The following is a 20,447-nucleotide window of genomic DNA, read 5'->3' on the forward strand; positions in this document are numbered from 1 at the left end:
TGACTCACTCACATTATGACTTATACAGCAGCCAACCTTAAACAGAAAAGCAAGGGATGTAGGCTTCATTTAAGCAGCTGCTGCATTAAATAGAGAAAAAAAAAATATTTCAGGAGGTGATGGTGACCAAAACAGAGCAAAAAGAAAAGGGGTATTGTCCTGTGAAAGAGGTGGACAACCATCTGTATATTCTGTTTTATTTAGGTTCTCTGTAGGGCAGTGGTTCCCAGCATTTTTTGTTTCGTGACCCCATTTTATCATCACAAATTTCCAGCGACTCAAGACATTCAAAACAGAGACATTTATTTTTTTGCTAAAATTAATTTATTTTTGATCATGTAATAGTTTGCTATACTATGTTGTAAATAAACATTAATTTTAGAGAACATTTAGTTTATATAATGTGTATTATTATGGACAGAGGCAGAAAAGCCAGGTGTAGATTACTGCACAAAGTGAGAATTTTATTTTCCTTGGTCAGAATATGTACAGTCAGTCCAGCTTGGATTTACAAGGCTGACAATTAGTACTGAACAAACAAGAACTCAAACTATGAACTAGAAAAGCATTCAGAGTGCGGACCTCCACCAAGACAGGTCAGCCCCACCTCCCCCACCCCCCCACCCCAATCACCACCAAAATTTAATCATTTGTTCCTTGTGCCAGTACCAACATTTCCTGAAAATTTCATCAAAATCTTGTTTATTAGTATGTTTTTTTTTATTATTATTATTATTATTATCAATTACTAGAAATTTCAGGCAACCCCATTTGAATTCCAGGCGACCCCATGTGGGGTCCCGACCCCAAGGTTGAAAACCTCTGCTATAGGGCATTAGAAGTATAAAGTAGCTGTAAATGAGAGAAGTCAAGTAAAGTATATGCACCTCTAAATTATGCTCAAATGTCTAGCTACAGTAACTTTGAAACATTTCCACACCAAGCATATACCACTCTGATAATTTGCTTACAAACCTGGTTATGAGTTTTAAAAGGTTCAACTGGAATGATTATTGTTTATATGAATATGTAACAAGAAGACAATCTAATTAATCCTGATAGACCTCCATAAAACAGTAATTTTACTACATCTGGACTCAATTTATCCCCCTTTTTACAGTACGAACCAGAATGTGGATGCAGGGGTCTATAGCCTGACAATTTTCAACTTAATTAAATTGAGTTTATGACACAGGGGAATGGTGAGTGTGCAGATTCTTGTTGATTACTCACACCACCAGCTGCAGTCCACAAATCCACCCTTGCTAATAAACCTCACCTCCCCTATAGGTTTTTAATTGGGTTAAAAGGGTTAAATATGTCTGGTAAAATGGTATGTTTACCTCACTGAATAGAGCCGAATCATTAGAATAAATACGATGGATCAAATGACCTTCACTTGTTAAAATTTATGACTAAATCAGACGGAGCGCTGGAAAGTTGAAGCGGTGTCATCTTGAATCACAAGAGCTGCCAATGCTCTGGGACTCTTGGTGCCATAAGGTCCTGAGGTTTGCTTCTGCAGTTTTCCCATCGGAGGATTTCAAAAGAGAGGCCTGTACATCAAGTCAGCATACACTCCATCAAAAATTGAAATTGTTTTCACCCAGAAAGCCATAAAAGAGGGATATACTTAGTCTAATAGCTGATGTAAGGACAAAACCTAACGGAGGAGATGCCCTCTCAATACGATCTGACTTTTACGACGTGGTGTGAAACTATAACTTTTTTCTCACAGACGGGATGTTGGGAGGCGTCGGATGTAGGTGAAGACAAACCACCGTGAAGTTGGGTCTCGGTGCCCAATCAAATTGCCCCAGGACTATGTTTAATGTTCTCTCATTGAGTGTAAATGCTCATATGTAGTCACCCAGTCTAACAGTGATGCCATTGCATACTGTAAGTGTTTGTTTCGCAGAATTTCTCCTTGGAAACTTGGGTCAGAGTGTCCTGTGCTGCTGACTTGAAAGTGAACCATTACATGAAACACTGAATATGTTAATAGTAATTTGACCATTCTGACTTGAATGAATTTCAGTCACTTTAATGCCATGTTCAGACTGAAATGATGGTCTCTGTGTCAGATTAGGTGATAATAGACTTGTAAATTCTCACTGGGTTGTGGCCCAGAGACATGACAGACTGTGTCGCTTGCCATCTTTTGACAATATGCGTGATGTTTTTGGAAAGGAGGCGCTGGCAACAGACTTAAGGGAACAAAAATGAAAACAAACTATGGCGTCAAAGTCTGTGTGTGTGATGCTGGCTGTCTTGTGGTTGGAAAAAGCCTAAAAAGACAAAGAAAAATGACTATGGAACTATCTTTGCATCACATGAAGAGGAAGTACTGGTCATCCATATAAAATAACAACTGCCTCTCTGTACAGTTTGAGATGGCAAAGATCTTGAAGGGTTCACTTCATAGAAATGACAGACATTGCTGTGAAAGACTAACAGGATTCAAGTGTCCTAGTTCACTATGGGACACTACACAAGACGAAATTGTCAGTGGTCGCAACCATTGGCCATCATTTCCATCCCAACACTACTTAGACTGTGTAGTCTGATTAAACGCTGAATGATATCCAAGGAAAAAGAAAATGCTATGAGTCATGATAATACTGAGCATTAATAACACTAAAACAATATTTCAACAAAATTTCCAGCCCTAGTCTACACACCATAATAATTCTATAATTTATTGCACACTACTACAGTGGCCGACAAGGGCCAAACACAATGAAAGGCCCAGTGCTTCTCAGTTAGAGAAAACATCTGCAAGTACAGAACCGATGCAAATTCACAAACTCAAACACAAATCTAAACGAGGTACAAAAAGAGGAGCGTGGTGCAAATGAAAAAATGCACCGCAAGACGCAAAAACACATGCATAATCATCAAATGCTCTGCAAATAATGTCTAATATTAGAGTATAGATTTAATTTATTCCAATTTTAATTTTATATACCTAATATTTGGAATAGGGATGTAGCGATTACCAGTATAACGATAAACCGCGGTAAAATTGCAGACAGTTAGTATTACCATTTAAATTCTAATTATCATGATAACCGTGTTTGATTACCGCACTTTTAGTGGGAAAAACCCTATGTAAAGCTATGATTTTATGTCAAATATTTGAGTAGAGTTATAATTTATTACAACTTTGATTTTCTATACCTAATATTTGGAACCAATATTCACTTTTAAAGTCTTTGAAAAGGTTCGTTAAGCGTCTTTGTGCTATTTATACAATAAATTTTTCAAATCAGATTTTATGGTTTTTTGTGTGTTTTCTGGCCTTTTATGTTTTTATAGTAGATTAAAGTGGAAAAATAATAGGCAGATGATATAGATGAAGTTGTGCTGAAAAAAAAAAAGATCCCAAACATGGGTATAGTAAACATTTGTTTATATAGTATCTAAAGGCAAAATCAAAAGGACTGAAAAATGGCCGAAATAGGCTCAGACCACTAAGGGTTAATATTTGAATGTTTCTGCCAACAGAAAGTGCATTGTGTGTATTATTTTATTTGTTTTTTGTTTGTTTGTTTGTTTTTAAATACAACTTGGTTAAATTCTTTCAGTGTGTGTATAAGTACTTTTTGATCATTTTGAGCACAATTTCAATCATACCGCGATAATAATGATAACCGTGATAATTTCGGTGACAATAACTGTGATAGGAAATTTTCATATCGTTACATCCCTAATTTGGAACCAATATTCACTTTTAAAGTCTTTGAAAAGGTTTGTTAAGCATCTTTGTGTTATTTATGCAATAAATTAGATACATTTTTCAAATTGGATTTTATAGTTTTTGTGTTTTTTGGCCTTTTGTGTTGATATAGTAGGTTAAAGTGAAAAAATAATAGGCAGATGAGATAGATGAAATTGTGCTGAAAAAAAAATAGATGACAAACATGGGTATAGTAAACATTTCTTAATATAGCAGATAAAGCCAAGACCAAAAGTACTCAAAAATGACCAAAATAGGCTCAGACCGCTAAAGGTTAAGTTTTCAGCTGTTCTTTTTCTCCTTTTGTCTTTATCAAACTCATCCCCAATGCAGATATTTCATTAGTACAAACCAAACCTGGTCTGGCCTCTTATCTGGCCAGGATTTTGTGTTGTTCTCAGTGAAGCGCACGCAGTTATATTCCAAATATCAATGTTTTCTTTGTAAGTAAAGGATAAACGGCCTGTTATGGCAAGCTTTCACCAGCTTCTCTCTATTGGGTTATAAACTCAGAGGATAAAGCAGCCACTGTCTAAATGGGCAGCTGTTTCCTACCTCTCTGCATTTCTGGAGAAGGTGATGTATGAGCTGGCCAGGAGAAGAAATGGAAAGGTCCTCCAAGAGTTAAAGCATTAGGTCACAGTAGCTGCTACCACTGTGTTGTCAGCTACTGCCACCGTACAGGCTAACATGTGTGAGGGATTAGAGCAATAGCAGATAATCAATAAAATCCATAACATATTTGATGTGATGGATAGCTCCTCGCTGCCCTCTGTGCTCACATAATCATTAGTAGTCATGTTTTCTGGGGCGATCCATCCTGATCAACAGTGAAGGTGTCAGACACAGCTATAAAAGTCGTTGTAGTCGAAGTGCCGCAGCTGAGTTTACCCCTTCACACCATTTCCCTTCTCACTGAACCTTAGCTTATCTCCCTCGGTGAAAGTATAGGATGTCTAGGTCACAATAAGACACTTGACTGATGAGGGCAAGAGGAATGGTTTTGGTTTACCGCGGGCCAAAGGGAATCCCAGTTGATTTGAAAAACACCACATGGGCACAGTAGGATGCTAAGTGTCTGTCTTGGAGGCACGACCCAGAGTTGAGATTCTTGACTGGCAGTGTGGTTATTCACAAACATCAGGGGAGCTGCATGATTGATCCCGCTTGGTGCGTTCAAAAGCCATAAATGGATGCGGCCATTTATGCATTGTGATCTATGAAGCTGGAGTGTTATTTGCTGTTTTGATTGCCTCCCCATTTCCCAAAAGTCTTAAATGTAAAGTATCTGTGTCTGGCCGCTTCTGATTAGCAGAGACAGTTTTCTCTTGTAAGGAATGCACGCAGGCTTTTTTAATACACAGCAGCATTGTAACATTCTTGGAGGAAAAACATTTTCTTTTTAGTGTCTTGTGTAATAATATCCATTCCTCTCATGGACATATTGGATGATCAGGTATTCAGGGATTTAAAGCTAAGGATGAATCAGTCAGGCTTAAAGTAAAGAAATGAGGCTTAAAGAGTAACAGAAAAGGAAGAGGGACATATATATTATTAATAATATTTTAGGGAGAGGGGGTGGGATTAAATAAGTTGCACTTCTTCCCACCCCTTTTTGGGCATGTAGATGGAACTATTGTGCTGTTCTTCTGTCAAACATTGTTATGATTGTTGATATTTGGATTATTATCTCCGCCAAGGAGGTTATGGTTTTGCCGGCGTTGGTTTGTTTGTCTGTCTGTTTGTCTGTCTTTCCGTGTGCAAGATAAGGCAAGGCAAGGCAAGTTTATTTGTATAGCACATTTCAGCAACAAGGCAATTCAAGGTGCTTCACACTGGACACTGAAATACGACAGGGAAAAAGAAACACATTTAAAACATTATGAAAGAAACATGTAAAAGTTGATTAAAAACAGCAAGTAAGAAAACAAGACATAAAATCAAAAATAAACAAATAAATAAAACACACATATTAAAGTAAAAGTTGCAGTGCAGAGTTTCAAAAGAGAATATAAAATTTAAAAAGTCAAAAGCCTTTTAGTCAAAGGCAGCAGTGAACAGGTGAGTCTTTAACCTGGACTTAAAAGAACTCAGACTCTCAGCAGACCTGATATTTTGTGGTAGTTTGTTCCAGATATACGGAGCATAGAAGCTGCACACTGATTCTCCATGTTTAGTTCTGACTTTTGGAACACAGAGCAGACCTGCACCAGTGGTCTGGATGGTTCATACTGGACTAGAAGGTCTCTGATGTATTTTGGGCCTAAACCCTTCGGTGCTTTATATGCTAGCAAGAGAATTTTAAAATCTGTTCTCTGAGAGACAGGGAGCCAGTGTAGAGACCTCAGAACTCAGATAACTCAAAAAGTTATGGACGGATTTGGATGAAAATTTCAGGAAATGTTGATACTGGTACAAGGAACAAATGATTACATTTTGATGGTGATTGGGGGTCGGGGGTGGGGGCACAGGCGCCCAGTGATCTGCCTTGGCGGAGGTCTGCACTCTCTTTTCTAGAAAAGCACTCGGAGAGCGCAGACCTTCGCTAAGGCAGATCAGTGGGCCCCCTTGGCCCCTCCACCCCTGATCACCACCAAAATTTAATCATTCGTTCTTTGTGCCAGTATCAACATTTCCTGAAAATGTCATCCAAATCCGTCCATAACTTTTTGAGTTATCTTGCACACAGACAGACAGACAAACAAACATCGGGGGGGCACTGATCTGCCCTGGTGGAGGTCTGCACTCTCCAAGTGCTTTTCTGGTTATGTATGTTTTGCTTGTTCGCATATATGTTAAATTTCATTGCATGTTTGGAATAAATCACTAAATTAAAAATCAAAAAATCAAAGTCACTGTTATTATTAATCAAACTGCTGTTTCTTATGCGTTACTCAAACTTGATAACAAACATGGATTAAGGACATGGTTCATATTTACATAAAGCCTTAAAGTTTGTCCTTCTAAGACTGTTCAGCTGTGCATGAAATTTATGCCACCATGGTTTCAGCTTTCCTTCTATCTGTTCTAGTTTCATTTATTCCTAAACATTAACCTGACAACCTGAAAGTAATAAATCAGCATCATCTACTTTTTAAGCACCAATATTTGGTGCATGTTGGATGTTTTCCAAGTCAATATCAGATTTCCTATGTGTAAGAAACCACAGAAATAATGACAAATAGAACACATCTTTAATATTTTAATCAAACAGACATGATTTTAGAGCGGTCATTCTTCATTCTTCGACCCCAAACATTCAAACAGAGACTTTTGTTTTTGCTCAAATTTATTTGTTTTTGATCATGTAATAGTTTGCTATACTATGTTGCAAATAAACGTTAATTTAACACGACATTTAGTCTATATAATGTATATTATTATAGACGGAGGCAGAAAAGCCAGGTGTAGATTACTGCACAAAGTGAGAATTTTATGTTCCTTGGTCAGGATATGTACAGTCAGTCCATCTTGGATTTACAAGGCTGACAATTAATATTGAACAAACAAGAACTCAAACTATGAATTATGAAAGAGCTGCAGCATCTGAAACCGACCACAATGAACATTTGAAAGATAAACAGTCCCACAGTGCTTCAGTTTCAGCTTCACAGTTTGTCATGTCTTTTATGGATTGTGATTGTCTCTCTCAATTTACCATATATTTTTTATGAGTAAGTTTTTTTTTTTTGTTTTTTTTTTTGTTTTTTTTTTGGGGGGGGGTCCTGACCCCAAGGTTGAAAAACACTGTTCTACAGACTTAGGGCCACACAAAAACGTATATGAGCATTTTTTTTGTTTTAGATTGTCTCTGTTAAATAGGCTTGCACCAAACAATATCCTATTATTGTACAACTACAATGACATAAATGACAATATACATTTTGAGTGATCTTGAATTAGCAACAAAATTTTCTTGAAAAATGGAGACAGACCATAAACACAATCCTGTTGTACTTATATGAGCTACTATTTGTTTGAATCAAAAAAATGTGGATAAAGTTGAGACAGGAAAGAGTTGGACATAAAGTTTTAGTGGAACTAGTGCAATCTCCAAACACAAGCTAATATCATGCACACAAGTGTTTGGTGACTTTTCCCGTACAGCTCATTCATTGGCTATTTTAGTTTTCTGCTCAATCATTGTTTATTTCCTTTTGCAAGATTTCAACCTGGGGAGATTCAGATTGTGCCTGTGAACATCTCAGGAAAATCTGGGCTTATAATCAGATCCCAAGTCACACCAACACTGATTTAGTGATGCCTCTGTGAGAAAATGTAGATGTGACTTGGACACAGAATTAGTCCGGTTATCCTGTAATTTAAGGCCTGAATAATCCAATAAATAAGAAAGAATGTCACATTTGACTACATAGTTGTGTTTCCAAGAAGGGAAATTTGAAGCAGACCTTTGTAAAATAGAAAAATGCAAATTAAAATTAAACTGGTTAGAAGTGAATAAACTCAGCTGTATGCAGACATGTCTGAGAGGTTTCTGGTGCTGTTTTCCATCTATAACAGCTGTGGTGTTTTTCTCATGGACGAGAAAGGTGAATAATTTGGACTCCATCTGTTCACATTACCTGTTGTTCATTCAATCATTTTCTTTAAACAGTTTTATGAAAATGATATATATATATATATATATATATATATATATATATATATATATATATATATATATATATATATATATATATTTATTTATTTATTTATTTATTTTTATTTATTTTTTTTGTCATCTCAGTGCACAGTAAAAAAATTGTGTCAATTTAACTCTTACAGAGTTGAATTTGACTCTGTTTCCGAGTAAAATTTACTCTATGGCCAATGTCAGATTTTCAGAGTTAATTCTGCTCAATTCAGTGTCAAAATTAACAATGGACTGTGTAAAAATATTTAACACTGTAGTGTTTTCACACTGTTGAGAGGAATATGTTTACACTTTATAAAGCTATTTTTACTCCAAATTTAGTTTTACTAGTTTTAGTGTAGTTACTAGTTTTAGTTTTTACTCTATAATGTGGTAATATTTATTTCCCTGCAGTGTTATTTTCTTCATCAGTTTGCACCCTACGCTATAATTGAAACAATGTAGAATTGCAGCGGTTCCAAGGTGGGGCTTGTGAATTGTAGAAGTTCACTCTGTGGGTTTCAGTCACCCCAGGAAATGCTTTTACTTTGAAAGAGCAAAGGCATCCCTGTTTGTTATACAGTTATGGCCTCACAGGGACAGTCAGGTTCGGTATTGTTTAATCATTTGTTCCTTGTGCCAGAATCAATATTTCCTCAAAATTTAATCAAACCCCCACCCCCGATCACCACTAAAATTTAATCATTTGTTCCTTGTGCCAGTATCAATATTTCCTGAACATTTCATCAAACCCCCCCCCCCCATCACCACCAAAATTTAAGCATTTGTTCCTTGTGCCAATATCAACATTTCCTGAACATTTCATTAACCCCCCCCCCCCCATCACCACCAAAATTTAACAATTTGTTCCTTGTGCCAGTATCAACATTTCCTGAAAATTTCAGCAAACCCCACCGAATCCCCCCCATGATCACCACCGAAATTTAATCATTTGTTTCCTTGTGCCAGAATCAATATTTCCTGAAAATTACATCAAACCCCCCCCCCCCCCCCCCATCCCCCATCCCCAACAAAATTTAATCATTTGTTCCTTGTGCCAGTATCAACATTTCCTGAAAATGTAACCCCCCCCCCCCCCCCCCCCGGATCACCGCCAAAATTTAATCATTTCTTCCTTGTGCCAGTATCAACATTTGCTGAAAATTTCATCAAAATCCGTCCATAGCTTTTTGAGTTACCTTGCTAACAGACAGGCAAACAAACAAACAAACAAAGAGACAGACGAAAACATAACCTCCGCCTTTTCACTTGGCGGAGGTTATAATTAGGCATTTTAAAACATTTCCCTGTGGCCTACATAAACTGTAAATGTTCTGCTTGAGTCTGAATTCTTCATTAATTCAACTCCACAGGTCCATCTTCAACCCTATTTCTGAGTAATGACACCAGAAAGGTCATTTTGAGCGCTGGCTTTTGGTGGTCTAAGAATTTTTTCCGTGACTGTATCTAGGTTAAAATAGCTTGACTCTGAAATACTGACCCTGTTTTTTTTTACCGTGTGGGTCTAAACTCCTTTTATGGAAATGAGCTCTGTGTCGCTGTAACTGGAACAGCAGTAGTTGTGTTCAGGTGCATGGAAACATCATCACTCCCTGGCCTGGGGCTTTGTGGTACCTCAGTTGTATTATCTCCCATAATACTTCAGTGGCATTGACGCTGCAGACAAGGAGGCCATGTTCACGACGGGACACCCCATTGGCTTGATTTACTGGGACGCTAATAAGGGGAGGAAACCACTTACCTTACATGTGTCCAAGGATTACATTTCATGGTGAATGGGAGCATTCAGCCGCCGAGTCGACGCTGATGAGGAGGATCCTAAGGGACGAAATATACATGACTCTAGGCTTATTATGTGTCAACTATATGGAAAACAACTAGCTCTAGCACTGGACTTGATCCAATCATGATGGGTATTTTAAGTCAGTTTTCATTGGAAATTGGAGGTTCTTTATGTATATTTCTGAACAGTGATTTGACTTTAAAAGCTCAATATAGCATAATTACTTGTAATTTTGACTCCCAAGTATTTTCCCTGTCGACAGTGGAGCTTTCATGAGCCGATCAATCCACAGTGTATATCCATATGGGGATTAGGATCAACGCTGGTGATAGAAAACTAACTACAGCATAAAAAATAAGAAAAATACAATGAAAACTGTTGGAGAATGGTTTCCTTTTCAGTGTGTCAGCTCAGTTCAAAGGTCATCCATCACTTATAGTAGACTGTTGCCTTGTTCTCTTTGCTTTACTCAGATGCAGTCACTCTGTCGCAGGAGATTAATGTGAATAACTGATGTTGTGTGGATTTGTTGCTGGTGTTATTTGGGCAGTTGTTGTTTATGATATTCTGTTCATGCTTTCTTTTCTTATATTCCTTATTTAATAGGTGTTATTTATTTTATTTTGTTTGTTTGTTTGTTTTTTCTTTCTCTTCTGCCCAGTTTACTCAGTTCTTGTTCTAGTTACTAGTCGCTTTTCCGTTGGACATCTGCGCAAAACTTTACCGATATTTACTAAATGTCGAAAAAACAGAAGTACGTAATGTCGGTTTTTCCATTAAATCACTAATACGATGATTTGTTTATTTATTATCGCGAGATGACATGAGAAGTCATTCCATAAACATGGCAACGAACGTAAATATGGTGTTGATTTACAGATATATTCATTTTTACTATTATATATTACCCCTCTACCTTGTACTAAATTAAAAAATGATTGGGTTTCCTGGTGTGTCTGCACATACTGCGACATGTTTCTTCTTCTTCTTCGCTTGTTGTAACGTCCATCAACATCCGATTTTTTAATTCACCTGACTCTAGTTGCGAAAAAAGGTCTTTCCATTGCAGTTTTGTGTGATATACCATTTGCGTTATGCCCGAAAAACCACCTCTTGCCAGCGCAAAAACTTTTAATAGAAAAATGAGACTTTTGGCGAAATTGTCATTTTTCCATTAGGTAAATTTTTATGCACAGGTTATATTTGTGCAGTTTGGGGGCAGCTGTGGCTCAGGTGGTAGAGCAGGTCGTCCAATAACCGAAGGGTTGGCAGTTTGAATCCCGCTCTGTCCTAGTCAGTCCATTGTGTCCTTGGGCAAGACACTTCACCCTTCCTGCCTCCAGTGCCACCCACACTGGTGTATGAATGTTTGGTGGTGGTCGGAGGGGCCGTAGGCGCAAATTGGCAGCCACGCTTCTGTCAGCCTGTCCCAGGGCAGCTGTGGCTACAAATGTAGTTTACCACCACCAGAGGGAGAATGTGAGAGCGAATGAATAATGGGCCAATAATGTAAAGCACTTTGGATGTCTAGAAAAGCGCTATGTAAATCCAATCCATTATCCATCCATTTTCTTCCGCTTATCCGGGGCCGGGTCACGGGGGTAACAGTCTAAGCAGGGATGCCCAGACTTCCCTCTCCCCAGACACCTCCTCCAGCTCTTCCAGGGGGACCCCGAGGCGTTCCCAGGCCAGCCGAGAGACATAGTCTCTCCAACGTGTCCTGGGTCTTCCCCGAGGTCTCCTCCCGGTGGGACATGCCCGGAACACCTCCCCAGGGAGGCATCCAGGAGGCATCCGAAACAGATGCCCAAGCCACCTCAGCTGGCCCCTCTCGACGCGGAGGAGCAGTGGCTCTACTCCGAGCTCCTCCCTAGTGACTGAGCTCCTCACCCTATCCCTAAGGGTGCGTCCAGCCACCCTACGGAGGAAACTCATTTTGACCGCTTGTATCCGGGATCTTGTCCTTTCGGTCATGACCCAAAGCTCATGACCATAGGTGAGGGTAGGAACGTAGATTAACCAGTAAATCGAGAGCTTCGCCTCTCAGCTCAGCTCCTTCTTCACCACAACCGACCGGTACAGTGACCGCATCACTGCAGGTGCTGCACCGATCCGTCTGTCAATCTCACGCTCCATCCTTCCCTCACTCAGTCCATTATTATTATTATTATTATTATTATTATTATTATTATTTGAGGGTCATTGGAAAAGCGATTATTGTTACCATTATAATTATCACCATGGTTGTTATTGTTTGTATTGTTGATATTTTCTTGTGAGAGTCTTCGCCACCTTCTTCTTCCTTGTCCTCCCTTGCCGCCCCCCCCACACACACACACACATGTCAGGTCTGGCATTGAAATGTGGTTCAACAAAACTCATAGTAAAGACAGTAGAATATCAAGGGGAGCCTCATATACTTTATGAAGTTTCCCTTGACAAAGCAAATTTGTTCAGCACCAAAACACAGCCAGGCTACCATCTACCATTCTGCTGTTATGATGATGGACAAGACAAGTAAAAAAAAACAAAAAAAACAAATGAAAAAAAAAAACAAAACTGTTATAGTAGACTGTAATCCACTGTTTAGTGCACAGATCTACACCAGTGACATTTATTACAAATACATACACTTAATATATGGATCCAAACTGAAGCACATATAATCAGACCAGTTTGTAGGAACAAAACTGACCTCATATTTTTCCTTGTGTGAAAATTTTTACTACCATCTGAAACTGTCACATTGCTCACCTCATCTCTCATTAAATTAATCCAGTTCAGAGACATTTTAATCTCACCAGACAACATAAATCTGTGTGAATGGTTTAATATATAGCCATGCAGGGTGAAAGTGCTGGGGTTTTTTTGGGGGAGAAGAACCACTGTAAAAACAGAGGGGCACCACAACTCAACACCTCATTTATTTGGACGTGTCAGCAGGAAATGCCATCCACAAAAGTCAGCTCTAAACATTACTGCTCCAGAGAGGCACTGAACTCCTCTGCACTTAAACAAAAGCAGGCGCCATCAAGAAAACTAGACATGATTTGAAAATTTAGTGTTGCACAAGATTAATGTGGAGAATATAATGATGCAACACAAACTATGTATCATGGGTCTACATGGATTTTGTCAAGGAAAATCATTATTCAGAAAATCATTCGGAGTTGTGTTTTTCTCAACTTAAATTGTACTGTTAACACAAGTGTTGCTTTACTATGTAACAACTTTCATGTGGCTTGTTTAACTCTGATCTTAAACCCACAAGAACACCATTTCTTTAGCAGAGGTTGACTTATTGTATCCACAACTTTTGCATCGACCTGCTCACTGACATTGTTTCCAACTGGTTTACACACATCACTGCTTAACTAATGAAGACCCAAACATCCACTGGCAACCAAAATAATTTAATGATATAGAAAGCTAAATACCTGTTGATCCACTAATCCTATGAATACATGTAAATAATTGGTGTAAAATGCAGTTTGTCATCTTTTCATGGTCATCAGATATGACCCATTTGGACGTTCAGAGGCTACGTAGTTACCTCGGAAACACTGTCATCTTCTACAACATTGATTCACCAGTAAAATCCATGGAGTTGGATCAGTGACAGTGGATGGAGACACTTGGTTTATGTTCAGTTATTGATGTCTTTACTAAAAAAAAAGTCACTTTTTCTTAACTTTTCTCTGTTTCTGATGTAATAACTCTCAACTATTATCTCAGCTTTTATGAACATCTACATTATCAGTAGATTAAATATAAAAAAAATACATGACTTACACTGAAAAAAATGTAAATAAGGAGGATAATATTGCAATCAATGGTGATAAATCACTTAAGAAAGGTTAAATAGAGAAAAAAATTCATTTGGGAACTGACATAAAAGTAGCTTTGGGTCTTTATGGGTTAAGTCAGTGATCTCCAACATTTTTTGGTTCATGACTCCATTTTAACATCACAAATTTCTGGTAACCCCAGACATTCAAAACAGAGTCATCTTTTTTGCTAAAATTAATTAGTTTTTGATCATGTAATAGTTTACTATACTATGTTGCAAATAAAGGTTAATTTTAGATGACATTTAGTCTATATAATATGTATTATTATGGACAGAGGCAGAAAAGCCAGGTGTAGATTACTGCACAAAGTGAGAATTTTATTTTCTGCGGTCAGGATATGTACAGTCAGTCTGGCTTGTATTTACAAGGCTGAAAATTAATACTGAACAAACAAGAACTCAAACTATGAATTATGAAAGAGCTGCAGCATCTGAAACCGACCACAATGAACATTTGAAAGATAAACAGAACCACAGTGCTTCAGTTTCAGCTTCACAGTTTGTCATGTCTGCTATGGATTGGGATTGTCTTTTTTTTTTTTTTTTTTTTTTTAATCAATTTCTAGAAACTTCAGGCGACCCCATTTGAATTCCAGGCGACCCCATGTGGGGTCCTGACCCCAAGGTTGAAAACCACTGGCTTAACCTATGAAGGCCCAAACATACACTGGCAACCAAAATCATCAAAATAATCCTATCAATACATGTACATAATTGGTGTAAAATACAGTTTGTCATCTTTTCATGGTCATCAGATATGAACCATTTGGACGTTCAGAGGCTACATAGTTACCAAGGAAACACCGTCATCTTCTACAACATTGATTCACTAGTAAAACCCATGGAGTTGGATCAATAACAGTGGATGGACAAAGTTATTTTATGTTCAGTTGTTGATGTCTTGGCCAAAAAAAACCAAAAAAACTTTTTCTTCACTTTTCACTGTTTCTGATATAATAACCTTCAGCTATAATCTGAGCTTTTATGAACATCTATATTATTAGTAAATTCAATGGAGGAAAATATTTTATTTTGTTTATTTGTCTCAAACCTAGAAATAAAAAATAAAAAGAACTAAACAAAACAATAACATCAAGACGTCAGTTACATATGTACCCATCAATGGTCATTAATCACAGAAAAAGTAACGAAATACAATAAATTTAACATAAGTGTACATATGAATCAGCTCATAAATACAGTTTGAGAAGTGACAGAAAGAAGCAAAGGCTACAAATACCAAATAGATGACTTACACTGAAAAAAAAAAAAAAATTAAATAAGGAGGATAATATCACAATCAATGGTGATAAATCACTTAAGAAAGATTAAATAGAGAGAAAAATTCATTTGGGAACTGACATAAAAGTAGCACTAGGTCTTTATGGGTTAAGATGACCTTTTTTCTCCTATTCAGATTAATTTATATAAAATGCAAAATGCAGTCAAGAGTTGATTGCACCTGCAAATTCAGTCATACATCTTATTATTAGTAACAGATGGAACGCAGGGAAATAATGATGGTACAGGAACACACTGAAGAATATATATATATATCCTATAGTTAAATCTGAAAACTGCACACTGAAGACGTAAACTCAGCTCCTCAGAGGCTGTGTGCTTTACACTTCCAAGTAAAATTTAGTATGAGGTGTCCCCTTAAATACTTTCTTGTGGTTGTCTAAGATTTCCAGTAGTTATTACATTGTCCTCTGTGGCCAACCCCATCCATCAGGCACATGAGCAAACCAGACCAAACCAAACCATAAGAAAGAATTTGTCATTAGTGTGACCCAGATGTGCACAGCATGTCCATTTCTGACATTTTTAATGTCCTTTTATCCATGTAATACCATGGTCAGGACTTATCTCTACACATCGCTCCAGTGTTTGGGAATATTCTTCTATCTCATAGTTGACAGTGTGATGCAAAACATTTTTACAGTGCGGTTAAAAAAGCGGATTTTCTGCAGCGCTTTGGTTCAGCCGGTTCACTCAGGTCTGGTTCCCAGTGAAGCTCAGCTGTGTCATCATGGTGACAGCGGTCCAAACTCATCCAAGAGTTTTGAAGCCACTGTCACGGGACTATTATTGTTTTTCTTTCATGCGACCAAGAGCATGATTTGTCATTTAAGCACAATTGAAGCTGATCACGCACATTGCTCTGTAGATTTTTAACATTTGCATATAATGCGAACAAGAAGTGTCTTCCCACCCGTTGCTCTGGCTGGATGTCTGTCAAGTGTTGACAGGAACATTGATTGCTATTTTCCTTCACTAATACTGTCACTGGGAGACAATAGGCCAAATAGGGGTTTACATATGTTTATTTATTGTCACAAACCTTTGGGAGTTTTGGATTCTTTTCCACAGATTTATAAGCCACAAGGGTAATGTCCAATTTAAAACATAAATTATACACAAATATACAGACAAGTGACAACTGAAAGAGGAAAAAATAAGTGTATTTCTTCTAAAACAGATTGACTCCTTTGGTGTTTGGACAAAGGCGGTGGAGAGCTCTGTTTACAAAGACACAAAGAACTTTTGTTATTGTATTTATTTTTCTCAATTTACATGAAAAGTATATACTGTGTACAAGTGATCTGCAGCAGAATGTAATCAGATATGTTTACTGAAGTATACTGAGAAAAAAAAGAAAGAAATTGAGGTATTTGAATATTCCCACTTCATACTTATTCTCCACTACATCTCAAAGACAGATATTGTACTTTTTACTGCACTGCTATGTCTACTTTAAGTTATGGTTTTTCATTCACTTCCTGTGCAGTAAAAACCATGCATCTTCAGATGTGTTGATTTTAACCCTATGACGCCAAACGTATCATATTTGATACATGTGTTTTGAAGCCCTCTACATGATCAGTGTGATATTTTTTTCTTGGAAAAACCTGATGAATACAATTAGATACATGCAATACAAGGATAATCCACTAGGGGGGAGGAATTCATTCACCGGAGGCCTTTCCAGTGACACTACAAGATTGTCATTAATGAGGAAGGAAGCAGAACTTTGCCAATTTTGAAAAGGAATTGCAGATTTGTTAGACATGTTTGTGTTATATTTTTGTTTGTTCAAAAATAATATTTGAGCATTGAGACCTGATGTATCAAATATGATACAAAATTGAAACTCATACATGGAAAATTATCTTTGAAAAAAATAAATAAATGAAAAAGTTGGGGGTTGTTCAGAAGGACCAATAAAGGCTCCAGTTTCAAATGATTTAATGGTTCAGGATTTACTGGGTTAAATGAATTTAAGGATGAGGTGTTCATAGATTGTAAACAATCCTCTTTCTTAAAACTTCTGAATTCTCTCAAAAATGCATTGTCACAAAGCAGAAACCTGGCCTGTTTTTATGAGTTCAAGAAAAGTGGACTTCTTACAGTCACTCTGTAGAACTGTCATATGACATCTCTGTTTTACAACGTAAGAACAACTATAGTTCACTGCAGTCTCTTGGATACACCATTGTTTCTGGCAGACTTTAAACACAGCAGATGCAGAGGCTTGAATCTGTCATGAAGCTGAACAGCAACAACAGGTTCAGTAATAAACTTAAGTCACAGTACCTTGAGTGTTAGCTGGGGATTCTTTATGTTTTGCCTCAGCAACAACTGCTGTAAGTTCTACACAGACTTATACACCTATATTTGATGTTTCAGATGTAAGTCCATCCTGGGGCGCCACTAGCAATCGTGGGTCCCATGAAAGATAAACATTGTGGGTCCTTCATAAAATTCAGTATCTTGTCGATTTGTCGGAGCCCCACTGGACCCCCTACACTGCTCTATGGGCCCCTCAGAAATACTGGGCCCCATGAATTTGTCCCCCCCCCCCCCCCTTTACGGTGCCCCAGGGTCCATCACATAAAACAACAATGGGCATGCACAAATTTTAGTGTGACGCCATTGTTGTGTCATTTTTGTGTTTTTTGTGTCCACACAGATACACAAAATACAGAGGTTTTGGAAGGTGCATCTTTAGTGACCTAAAATGGTGTTAATTTGTGGATGACAAGCCCATACACAGAAAAAAAAGTTTTTGCTAGTAGATAGATAGATAGATAGATAGATAGATAGATAGATAGATAGATAGATAGATAGATAGATAGATAGATAGATAGATAGATAGATAGATAGATACTTTATTCATCCCATAGGGAAATTTACAGGTTCGAGCAGTATCACAAACTTAAAAACAATATTAAAAATTACTTTAAATTTCCTCAAGGAGTCAGTGCAAGAATACTCTGAATAATCTGAAAATAAAAATATCTGTTTTAGTGTGGACAGGGAAGAATGCTATGGATTAAACTGCCAAGAGTAATAATGATAATAATAAACTTCATTTATAAGCACCTTTCAAGACACCCAAGGACACTGTACAACAAGATAAAACAGACAGTCCATATAATACAAAGAAATAAACAGATAAAAGAATAATTACTATATATAGAAATGAAGATGTAAAATGGAGAGTGGAATTTATGGTGGGTAGGCTCTACTAAAAAGGTGAGTTTTGAGTCCATAGTACATAAAGTATTTAAAATAACTTCAACCTTAAACATGAACAGCTGTAAAATGTAACACGCACATTAATGCAACATAATACAAATCCAAAAACATCATATATAATAAAATGACGACTTTTCCTCATATTTTAAGCAGATTTAGTTGAAAATACATATTTTACTCAAGGAAGGCATCAAATACTGAACTAAACACTGTGGCAGTAGTACGATTACTGAAGTAAAGGGTGTGAATACTTTTTCTACCCTACATGTAATGGACCATGTGCTGGATTCTCTATTTAAGATCCTTAATTGATCACATAAAAAAAATAAAAAAAAATCAAAAAATTAAACTGCAGTTGCTATGGAAGTAGATGTAAAAATACAAAGCATGCCATGATATTTCTGTGTTTAGCTGAACATAACATCTCCACTATATGTGAGGTCTGGTGTTACCTTTTGTCCTGTACCTCCAGTACTCTGTCAGTCTTGTGCTGTGTCTTGTAACTGTCTCGTAATGTTGCAGCAGTGACCAAAAAAAGTCAAATTCCTCACGCTCTAGGTTGCACTTTCCAATTAGAAGCGATTATAATTTTGATATCGCAGCCAAAATTCCTCTTGGAAGCAGACAGCTCTGGAATCAGTTTCCAAAGAAAGTGGAAACTGAAGAGACGGGCCATGGTCAGCCTCAGTGCACACTGCTGTCAGCAAGCACACAAGCATCTGAGCGTTTTACTGCAAGTCAAATATTTAGGACATAATGTTTCCCAGACTGAGTTTCTTGAGTTTATGAAATTCAGATAACTCTTTTTGAACCAATTTAGGTCATACACAAGCATTTGTAGTGGTCAGTGTTGATGTCACAGACAGAGGTTCAGGTTTATATTAAAGAATCAGGGTTCATACGAGTGCTTGAAGTCCTTGAAAATGGTTGAATTTCAATGTTGTGTTTCCAAGGTCTGAAAAGTGCTTGAATTTTAGTTTAAATGTTTGAATTATAACCCCATGATGTGGTTTATTTATTTATTTTTTATCTTAACCTTTGGCTCGGTGTGAGTGTGCGTGAAGGACAACAAATGGCTTCCCCTTTCTAGCTTATGAGCCGACAGGCCATAAGCTACTGTCGTCATGCGGCGTCGGCAGCGTCTGTTGTCCGTTACAAAAATTTCAATCGTCTTCTTCTCCGAAGCTACAGGGTGTCCCATAAGTCTCCTTACATAGGAAAAATAAACATTTCTTGACATAAACCATTTTTATTTATATAATATGCTCTATATGACTGCCATTTTGTCAGGAACACATTTCAGTGCGTGTCCTCCACTGCTGAAGAACTATAAAGAAGAAATATAAAGAAATACATGTTAGAACCATATGTATTATGTCTCCTATGTATGGAGACTTATGGGACACCCTGTACAATTCCGATTGACTTCAAACTTGGTATACAGCTTCTTTATGATGATGTCAACAAAAGTTAGTGAAATTATTTGGATCCGGATCTCCTTCTGGATTTGGTGCAACTTTGAAAAATGTCCCCATTATAACAGATAGGAAGTGGATCGATGCAATAACTCAGTAAATATAAATGATATCCAGTGTAAATTTCTACAGTCCAGCCCTGATGGGGAGATGACCAAAACATAATGGCCACATGCTGATCAGGATCTTCTGGATCCGGGAACTTACGGAAAATTTAACATGGGCTCTTATGGGGAAAAAATTTCAATCGTCTTTTTCTCCGAAACTCCAGTTCTGATTGACTTCAAAGTTGGTATACAGCTTCTGTATGATGATGTCAACACAAGGTATTGCAATAATTTCGATCTGGATCTGATTCTGGATTTGGTGCGACTTTGAAAAATTTTCCCATTATAAGCGATAGG

Source organism: Sphaeramia orbicularis, chromosome 10, assembly GCF_902148855.1.
Source record: "Sphaeramia orbicularis chromosome 10, fSphaOr1.1, whole genome shotgun sequence".
NCBI classification, from domain to species: Eukaryota; Metazoa; Chordata; class Actinopteri; order Kurtiformes; family Apogonidae; genus Sphaeramia; species Sphaeramia orbicularis.